The sequence below is a fragment of the Musca vetustissima genome, unplaced genomic scaffold (genome assembly GCF_032173495.1).
Source record: "Musca vetustissima isolate MV318-11 ecotype Yass unplaced genomic scaffold, APGP_CSIRO_Mvet_v1 utg606027, whole genome shotgun sequence".
Classification (NCBI taxonomy): domain Eukaryota; kingdom Metazoa; phylum Arthropoda; class Insecta; order Diptera; family Muscidae; genus Musca; species Musca vetustissima.
This window is the reverse complement of record NW_026887436.1, coordinates 1-8,637: the sequence shown is the minus strand read 5'-3', so window position 1 is coordinate 8,637 and position 8,637 is coordinate 1. Positions and strand designations below refer to the sequence as shown.

The 8,637-nt window shown below is 35.2% G+C and overlaps 5 non-coding genes across 5 annotated transcripts; 3 read left to right on the top strand and 2 right to left on the bottom strand.

Annotated features, from left to right (window-relative positions):
• Nucleotides 1-254: 254 nt before the first annotated feature.
• On the top strand, nucleotides 255-326 carry Trnah-gug (transfer RNA histidin (anticodon GUG)). Its single transcript has one exon. It is a non-coding gene; the product is annotated as a tRNA-His (tRNA).
• A 1,426-nt stretch (nucleotides 327-1,752) lies between these two features.
• Trnah-gug (transfer RNA histidin (anticodon GUG)) lies at nucleotides 1,753-1,824 on the bottom strand. The gene has a single exon. It is a non-coding gene; the product is annotated as a tRNA-His (tRNA).
• A 219-nt stretch (nucleotides 1,825-2,043) lies between these two features.
• Nucleotides 2,044-2,115, top strand: Trnah-gug (transfer RNA histidin (anticodon GUG)). The gene has a single exon. It is a non-coding gene; the product is annotated as a tRNA-His (tRNA).
• A 686-nt stretch (nucleotides 2,116-2,801) lies between these two features.
• On the bottom strand, nucleotides 2,802-2,873 carry Trnah-gug (transfer RNA histidin (anticodon GUG)). The gene has a single exon. It is a non-coding gene; the product is annotated as a tRNA-His (tRNA).
• Nucleotides 2,874-3,569: 696 nt separating this feature from the next.
• Trnah-gug (transfer RNA histidin (anticodon GUG)) lies at nucleotides 3,570-3,641 on the top strand. The gene has a single exon. It is a non-coding gene; the product is annotated as a tRNA-His (tRNA).
• Nucleotides 3,642-8,637: the final 4,996 nt, after the last annotated feature.

Genomic DNA, 8,637 nt, shown 5'->3' with positions numbered 1-8,637 from the left:
CTACGGCCACAACGTAGGGTCCTAACCACTAGACGATCACGGCTACGTGAAGTCACGCCTCACCCAGTCTTAAAACTATTACAAATATTTTGTAATTAACAATACAGGGTATTGAAATTGCATACTTTCATATTCAAATTTTCGACATTTCGTTATTACATAGTTTTCATTATTTTATTACAAATGTGAGAGAAAGTTAATATGCCTTATATTTCAAATAGAAAATAAACGCACGCATTTATGTGCTTCTCGTAGCCGTGATCGTCTAGTGGTTAGGACCCTACGTTGTGGCCGTAGTAACCCAGGTTCGAATCCTGGTCACGGCAAAGTTCCCTCATAGGAAATGAACTTTGTCACGGAGAGGAGTTGCGACGATTTTTATAACACAAAAAGGAACCACAACAACTTTGTGTAATAAAAATGGGAAATAAGACAGTTGGAAAGTTAAACGTCGTTCCGGGGTACGTATTGCAATTTATATATCCCCAGAATTCAGCATTTCAAATGGGGTTATGCGCGCGCATAAGTAGTAGATCTGAGACGTTTCTGAACTAACCAACATTATAATAGGAATCTATGAATGCTGAACTAAAGGAAATTATGAAACTCTAAATAAATGGTCGAGCTATTTTGCAAAAGTGAACCGAAAAATGTTTGAACCGCTTCAGGATAAAAAAAAACCATTGGGCGGAGTAATATAGTCGGACGGGGCCAATCATATGATACTACACAATTACCAATGAAGTCTAAGTTTCTGCGGAAGCTATTTTGGTTGATTTGACGACCCCCGGAATATTGACCGATCATCATCTAAACAACAGTTCTATGTATTTGGTAAGATACTCTTCACCATGAAAATATGTGATGTTCGGCATGTAATAATTGTGACCTCCATAGCGACTAGAAAATCTAACAAAAATAAAGTTTTCGGTTCAGTCCGCTTTAAATGTTATATCAAATCATCGACAATTATAGGCGTCGTCCTAGGCCATAACCGGAACCTAATTTAAAATTCAAAGCGATCAGCGCGACATTTCCGCCATCTAGTGGGTGTAATAGTAATATCAAACAATGTCATAACACATAGCCACCTTTAAATATTTATTTATAACTCGCACATCCGAGTACATACAAGAATATAATTGGTAGGTCAATCACTCCTCTTGGATATACTATCAATATCTGGGGTCTATCTCCTCCAGGAGAAAATAAATATACAAATTTTGTATTTTTTCACACAAAATCTGGTTCATTTGACCCGCTAAATATTGACCAATCTTCACCAAAACTTTCATGCTTATTCCATGGCCAGATCATTTCTGTGTGCAAAATTCCGCTATGTTCGGGTCATATTTGTGGTCCCTAGAACGTCTAAAAAAACAGACAAAAATAAAGTTTTTGGTCCATTTATCCCCAAATATTAACGGATTATTATCGTTAACAATAGGAGTCTTCTTTGGCCAGAACCCATCCTACATGCAAAATTTCGTGACGATTGATTCATAACTATGGCCTGTATTCATAACTATGGCCTGTATCGTATTTACAAATTTTAATTGACAGATCGAAATATGACGATCGGTATATTTAAAGGTGGCCATAGGACCAATATTTCGCGGCGTTACAAGCTCTTGGGCTGCATAAAGCTATAATACCCTGACCACACAGGTGTGTAGGGTATAATTTAAATGAAAATCAGTCATACAAAAAACATGAAATTTCACCCGTGACAATGTTACCTCGTGGGAACATTGCCGTGACCAGGATTCGAACCTGGGTTACTACGGCCACAACGTAGGGTCCTAACCACTAGACGATCACGGCTATGTGAAATATGCAAATTTGGTCATTTCAAATTATTTTTATCTAGGAATTACAAACAAACTGAAAATAGCGAAAGTAATTTTGTATACCATAATTACACATACCACTTGGTTAGACTGGATACGCCCATTCCAGTTACTAATTACCTTTCACTTTTTGTTTGCTAAAATTTGTTATTTAAAATTCGAAATAAATTTCTAAGATTTCGCACTTCTCATAGCCGTGATCGTCTAGTGGTTAGGACCCTACGTTGTGGCCGTAGTAACCCAGGTTCGAATCCTGGTCACGGCAAGGCTTCACCCTAGGGGGTGCGCTTTGTCACGGAGAGAGGTTGCGGAGTTTTTTTATATGTTTGATACAAAAACTAAAAAGCGTTCAATAAATAAGCCAAAAAAAAATTGGCGTCATGAGTAAATACTTTTCTTGCCGTGGACAACCTGAAACTCGTATGTTTTTTTGTCAATCTCCTTACCATAGAGATGGACCAATTTGTATTAATATTGAAATTTAAATATTATTGACTATAATTTTTTGTATTCCAGTTTGTAATCTGTTAAATGAAAATTTGAATGAATGGCCTCTCTGCACACTTTGTTTTATTCACTGATGTCGATTTCATGCTGACAGTTTATCAGGCTGACCATCGATTGCAGCGACAAACAAAAATAACACATCTAAAATTCCCTATTCGGTATTATAGGATTTACATTTATTATTACTGTCTCTAAAATTCATCACACGGACCATTACTGGTTCATTACCACATCCAGCAGTAATCGGGGACCAATGAATACTTTTTACCCCTCTCTTCTTACCATCGAATGTTATTTATGGGGAGTAGTATTCTAAATGTTTCCAATTTTTCTTAGCTTTTTATACAGAGAGAATAGATATAATATACTTTCTAATCGTCATCTTACATATTTATCCTCTAAAAACACAAATTCCACCCGTGACAATGTTACCCTTGGGAACATTGCCGTGACCAGGATTCGAACCTGGGTTACTACGGCCACAACGTAGGGTCCTAACCACTAGACGATCACGGCTATGTGGGATTATATGTGTTCTATGACTAAAAGTAAATTAAAAGTTCGCTATGAAATTTGATGTCTTGACATTAGATCAGGCTTACCTAGGGATAAAATTCATTACCAGGTAATATGAATTTGTTTGTAACAGCTGAAAATCACCTGAGTGGGATAGAATTAAAAATCTTCTAATTTTTACAGGAATAATCAGAACTTTTTGAAAGACTGAGTCTTGTCTAATTTTTAATTTTTTCAAAATTTATTGAAAATCTGTATTATTATCAAAGGATATCTACAATTACAAATTGCACTAGTCCTTATAAATATTAATATTTTATTTTTTTAATTTAATTTTTGATATATTGAAGGAATATGTTATTTCGCCGAAAAGGGGGTTTTGTATCAAGCTTAGCTGGGTGGAATTTTATTTCGATTTTTCCAAATAAGTGTCTTCTCAACTGTCTAGTTGTAGTTTCACATAGTCAGCTTCCACTTTTTTTACTTTATTGTGGTTTGTTTTAAGATAATTTAATTGATATTATGTTACTCTAATTTATGTTTCGCAAACAGGTTACTTGCATGATACAAATCGCAATTTTACGTTCACTTTTTTTGGATGTGGATTTAATTTTTTTGGCAATAATTGGCAAGTTATTCATAAAAGTAAGTAGTATAAATTGAATTTCAATTTAGCAGCCAACAAGGCTTCATATAGCCGTGATCGTCTAGTGGTTAGGACCCTACGTTGTGGCCGTAGTAACCCAGGTTCGAATCCTGGTCACGGCAATGTTCCCAAGGGTAACATTGTCACGGATGAAGTTGTTTTTTTATAACCTCCACTATAAGGTAGGGGTAAATATTAAGTTTGTCATTCTGTTTGCAACGGTGCTTTCAAGATCTATTCTTGACAAGATTTAAATTATATGTCGACTTAAATTCTAAGTTAGACATGTCAACTGTAAGTTTATTGAAATAGCGATAGAGCTTCCAATATTTAAGATATAGCTCTGAAATGTTAAACATAAATTGCTTCAACTCCCAGGATGATTAGTATTGAAAATGGAAGATATAGGTCCACGTGATAGTGTAGCCCCAATACATTCGGGGTTTTTGGGTACGTTTTCCAACAAATTTGTTTGGAATTTAGTATTTTAAGATCTCGTTGTGTTGGAAATCTTTCCAATAAATGTGATCAATATTGTCAATATTTTTGTAATCGAATTAGTTCTAATTTGATTGTTTGGATTTTCATTTTATCGACAGAATTAATTATAATGTGATACTTTGGATACTCATTTGGTAGAAAATCTCCCTACCAAAAAATTATAAATATTGCCCCATGTTTGGTGGTAGACCCCCCCCACTTCGGATTTTTGTCGAATCTTCCAACCAAAAAGTATCAATATCGGTCCAAGGGAGCTAAACTAAAATATTGGCTCCATATATTAGGCTAAACTCCACTTTTCAGTATTTTGAAGCTTTTGGGTACTATTTTACAAGTTAATCAGATGTAAATTGGTTTTTGGGTTCTAAATAGGTAAGAATAACTCTCCGTATAACATTACTTCGCAAAATTGTGTAATTTGCAGAGTTTGGGTACGTTTTTTAAACCGTATAAGCTGTAATTTTATATTTTGGATTCCGATTTGGTACCTAGCCGAATTATTTATATTGGCTCATGTTTTGGTTGGCGCCCAACATAACAGAACCACCCACAAAACAAAACCGCCCCATTTATGTCACATTCAATTATGTCTTCAAGATTCGTGGAGGATGATAAACATCTTTTATTCAATACATGTCCATGTTTGGATCTATCCATCATATAAAAACACAACCTTAATTTCAGAATCTTGGAGGTTTTATCGGTATTTACCCACAGAAGTAGTTGTAATTCCGTCTTCATGAATATTGGAAAATATGTTTCCCGAAAAGTTTCGGTATAGATTAATTTTTTACATAGCCCTCATACAAAAATTACACGTTATTTTGAAGGTTCATCTAGTTCTTCCCATCCATTGAACTAGTTCCTTTTGCCGAGCGAGCCCAAAAAAATCGAACCGCTTTAGGAAATTATCCAACTGTAGTAATTTGCCATTACGAATTAAATGACAAAAATTGTTCCAGAAAATTTTGAATTTAATGATAAAAAGACCCTGCTTAATTTGCTGTATGTTGAAGTTCCTAGTCTGGAAAATTAAGCAAACTGAGGGTCTGTAATTTGTCATTTCATTTTCTCAGTTTTTCCCGATCTTGTGGTGTGCATTGCCACATGATGGAAAAAAAGTGATATTTTATAAAAATAAAATTTATATAGTAATCTATAAATAGAACGTCCATCCAATCCAAAGGTCCAATAAATCAATGAACGACCATGGGGATTTTCCTATAGGTAGAAAAAGACCCTCAAGCTGTCTTCTATGAATATTAAGGATTTATTTTATAAAAAAGTACGATAGTCTAAGTTGAATAAAGTTTTGTTCACTTCAAATGGTCTTCAAGGCATCGAATGGTATTCTAGGCTTCAATTGCACCTTTTACTTCCATATGTTAGGTATAACCAGTGAGCGGAGTCGGACAGAGCGGACCTACACAACTACCATGGAACTCTAACTTGCTGCTGATTTTTATTACGAGCCTGGGCAATATTTCGTGATAGTTGCATCCTCTTGCCCGATTAGATGTCAACAGCACCTCTTCATTACACTGACATATTTAAAGACCAACCATTCCTACGTAGTTCAGGAGTAAATATATACGATATAGAATAAAAATTTTGTAATTTTTCACATACAAATCATTTGTCCTGCCAAATATTTATCGATCTTTTTATTAAAATAGGCATGCTTATGCTTTGGCCCGGTGCTCTTCTCCCTTGTATATATTTGCGATGTTTGGCCCACAATTGCGGCTCTGGAGCGACCAGGAAAACTGACAAATTAAGTATTTGGTCCATTTCATCCCCTAAATATTATCCGATCTTTACAAAAACCAATAGGGGTCTTCATTTACAAAACTGGCGTAAGTAAATCAGGGCGTAATCATCTGATTTACTTACGCCAGTCCCTTTCTATCGCGTTTCCAGTAAGGCAATAATACTAGCTTTGTACTTCTTGAGTACATCCACCAAAGCGAACACTGCGTGTGTTCTTTACAACGTGCGCCCATTCCATGTGGTACTTTATACGTTTATACCCCAGGTGGCACCACGGGGAGGTCTATTCCCACAATTGAGATGAGAGAGGGACCATGATAAGTCAGGACTTCGTCATGTTATAGCCAATCAGAGCCATAGCTTGGTATCTGTATCCGCCTGTGGCGTAGGGGATCAACAATTTTACCTGTAGATTTAATTGCCTATTACAATTAATGAATATTTTCATAATTTCTTTTATAGTTCATTTTTCCATTGTACTTTCCATTTTCCATTGTACTTCGCTTAGAATACAAGTAAAAATTCTTATAATCATGATAAAGCCGCTTTTTTCCCAAAAATGTAAAAATTTCATTAATATCACAACAATTTTCCTACTTCGATTAATTTTACCACTATTTGCGCACATTTTACTCTCATTCTATCTCTTATTGACAAAGACAAATGTATTCCTCCTAAGAAGAAAGAAGAAAAAAAAACAACACCACAACCACCATTCATTGTTAGTCTGGGTTTTGTCCGCTTCTCCCCTCACATTACATATTCCAAAGTTATATTCTCCCTCTCTCTCTCTCTCTCTCTGACAAGAAACCAGGATTTAAAGTTTTATGAATGACATTCATAAAATGCAGAAATCCCGACACTTTCTGAACACTATTCATATAATATACGAATTATTTTTTTTTTTTGTGTATAGAGATTTTGAAACCAATTCCTAGTAAACAACATTTCAATTGAACAGTGATTGACCTCAAATTGATGATGACATTGGTCTCTATTTGTAGTATAGCTATACATATATATTATATTTCAATTTTAAAATTTCATTAAATCGCATAGACAGGCAAACACACACATTCATATATCCATAAAATATCCACCTATCAAATTGCTACAAATCGGTTGATATGAACAACAGCTTACATAGCAGATACATCTATTTGTTTGCCTGCTGGGTGGGTGGATGGGTATAATGATTTGATTGTTACATAAATTGCCAATTTTATTATCTAGAACAGTAGTTATTTGAATGGACGGAACCCTTCGTCCACCTACAATCTCCCCGATCAAATTTACGAAAATTACCCTTATTGTGGTCGAATGGTGATATGTACGTACGTACATATTGTGCCATTGGAGGGTAATAATTGGAGGAAAATTGGCATGTTATACTCGTATCTATCCCATGTATCTCGTTTGGTAGCGGGATATATTAAAATCAAAAATACCGGTACTTATTACCAGATACAATTCTCGTGTGCTCATTTAACATCAATAATATTGAAATGTGTGTTTGGCTGTGTAATAATTGTAATCTTTATTGTAATTATACATTTTTACAGTGATGCTGGCCGATTGCCTCATACTTCTCTTCAAATACTGCTGCTGAATCGGAATAATATCCTTAGTGGATTTGTGAAACTGAAAATGTTTACGATAAACATGCAATAGTAGATGTATGTTGTTTTGGTTGAATATGGTAATTACCACATGTTCGAAATTAAACCTGGTCCTCTATAATCTATATCTCCTGTTCGTGGACGAGGTATTTGGTCACATAAAATTGTAATCTGTTTTAAAGTGTGTGGGTGTGTGAGCGCTTTATTGAAATATGATTGAATTACCAATACATATATCTGAATATTGGCTACTTTTTGTTCACTCGTCGATTTGAAAAATTGGTAATAATTCGGGGGGAAATCAATATGATTTGCTCAAAAGAATCGATGTGTGAAAAATAACACACAAAGATTTTAGTATTCCAGGCTATCTTGTTGACATAAGCAACAAGTATAAATGGCTAAGGGAAATACGAAGTATTGAAAATAGAATTTGATGTATTTGGTTAAAACCGGACATTCCATTCGCCTGATATTGGATTTATATTGAAAATGTTGACTATATGTGGGGAAGGTACCAGAAGAAGTGGATACAAGGGTCCCAACTTCGGACTGATCTAGACTTCGTAAAGATAATAGGTTGTGCAAAATTTGGTTCAAATCGGACATTCCAATCGCCTGATATCAGATTTATAAATATTGAAAATTTTGAACATTTGTGGGAGGGCTACAAGAAGGAGTGGACCATTGGATCCCATATTTGGACTTGATCTAGGCTTAGTAATGATAATAGGTTGTACAAAGTTTCGTTAAAATCGGTTGTTGACTATATGTGGGGGAGGTACCAGAAGAAGTGGATACAATGGTCCCAACTTCGGGCTGATCTAGACTTCGCAAAGAATAATAGGTTGTGCAAAGTTTGGTTCAAATCGGACATTCTATTAGCCTAGTCTAATGTTAGATTTATAAATATTGAAAATTGTGAACATTTGTGGGAGAGCTACAAGAAGGAGTGGACCATTGGATCCCATCTTTGGACTTGATCTAGGCTTAGTAATGATAATATCGGACATTCTATTTACCTAGTCTAATGTTAGATTTATAAATATTGAAAATTTTGAACATTTGTGGGAGAGCTTAAAGAAGGAGTGGACCACGGGATCTTAAAAGGAGTGGAGTGGAGCTTAAAGAAGGAGTGGACCATTGGATCCCATCTTTGGACTTGATCTAGGCTTAGTAATGATAATAGGTTGTACAAAGTTTCGTTAAAATCGGATAGTCCGTTTGC